We start from the raw sequence: 1,934 nt of genomic DNA, 5'->3' as shown, positions 1-1,934 counted from the left end.
AAAGGGGAGTGTCCGAATATGGAACTTCAAAATCAACCCAGGGAGGCGTGATTTAGGGAAATCACAGCCAGAAGTTTGGAATCACTTTCAAGTCTAAATCTTGTGTAAACTTTAATGAAGCTGGATCAGAAAACGAGAATCCTCTCCAAGTAAATAGGCACATTTAGATACCGAGAACAAAACAAAATCTTGCCAGAGTATTAAAGACATTAGATCTCCATTGCTTAAATTAAACTACACATTTTAGCAAACTTGCTTTGCATAGAAGTTTAAGGAATTATTCTCCCCTCCTCCAAACAGAAAAATACCAGGTCACAATTAAGCTAAGAACCCGTAGGATATTTGTTATAACGTGGAGGAACCTGTTATTTTTACACCCTGCTGAAACCATCTGCAAGTGATTTATAATTGCTCTGGAGAAGAGACATCACTCTTTTTCTCCCCTCTAATTACTGAAATGGATTAAATTCACAGCCAGTTCCTAGTTCTGCACAGAAGCCTTCTACTCCAGACTCAAATGTTTCCTGAAAATATGAGACTCGGTTTCATATTTAATCAGTATTCACACACCAAACTTCTCAAAACAAAGCGAGACAACACTAGAATTTGGCAACTGTCTTATGCATATGTAAATAATTAAAAAAAATCACCCATGCATGCAAACAAAAAATCACACCTTCACAATGCATTTGCTCTTTGCCCACCAGGATGGTTGCTAGAAAGTGAGCACGTGAACAAACCTGGAGTAAAGGAAGACACGTGTAAAAAAAAGCAGATTCAGAAAGATAATACACTGTGTAAAAGAAGAAAAGCAAAAGAGGAACATGCCTTAAGTTGAGCAGGATCTTTGATGTGTATTATGCATGTTACGACTATAACCATGAAATATACTTTGTAACTTGAAAATTAATCCATCAAACCCAGAGTTATCCACCGTTTCTCAGCATCTGTAAAAATAGGCATCCAACGGGAACTGCTGACACCCTTCCCATACCCAGGGCAGCAGACCCGTTCAGAGATTCAGTGCAGTTCGGACACACACCGAGGAGGGTTCCGGTTTGCCGCTGTTTTGTTTTTTAAACAACAGAGAAGAGACTCAGTATGACGTATCCTCTCATTCCTAAAACCGTTTCCACAGATTATGAGCGAGGCCTATTCCTGAGAAACCATGAAGGAGCCAGCGCTGCAGCTAAGCTTCAAAGTAAATAAAGTGTTACAGGTGACGCTGCTGTCAAACATGGCAACTTTATCTAGGTGTAAAGTACTTCAAGAGAGATGAACCAGGTCTGAGATAGAATGATTTTAAAAGACTAACAGCTAGTTCAACATGCCACAAGACCATCACAAATACCAAATTTCAGTACCAATACTGAAAAAGCTGGCTTCCTGACGTGAACTATGCACTTCAATATCGCATCATAAACACATTACAAGAAAAGTCTTACTTTATCCATTCATTGCTTTTACTAATGATCTCTAAGTCTTGATAACAGATTAAAGAACATTTATAATGCAACCACAACCAGGTCCAGGCAAACACCTTCACCGCACAGTCCCTAAAACTTTTTGCTTCGAGTATTTCCTAGCTACACAAAAAACCAAGTTCAAATGAGAGCATGTTTTTGCTATCATTCAAATTCGCCCCATCATCCACATCCAAAACACGCACACGATTTTGCTACTCCGCTGACCAGGAAAACACGTTATTACAGCAGCCACGGCCACAACCTCTTCACTCTAACCAAGCGCGAAGACCAAGACATCGCGCTCCGCAGAGCTCAGCGTGCCCAGCAGGAACGAACTTCGCCTCCGCTTCCAGTTCGTTCCACACGCGCTTGGTCCGGCACCGTGACCCCGGCCACCCTCAGTGGGGGATTGGCCCGTCGGGGCCAAGCGCTGCCGGGGCCACCGCAGGGAGGGACTTCCACTGCGAC

Source organism: Buceros rhinoceros, unplaced genomic scaffold (assembly GCF_000710305.1).
Source record: "Buceros rhinoceros silvestris isolate BGI_N320 unplaced genomic scaffold, ASM71030v1 scaffold5075, whole genome shotgun sequence".
Classification (NCBI taxonomy): domain Eukaryota; kingdom Metazoa; phylum Chordata; class Aves; order Bucerotiformes; family Bucerotidae; genus Buceros; species Buceros rhinoceros.
Note: the sequence above shows the minus strand (reverse complement) of the source record.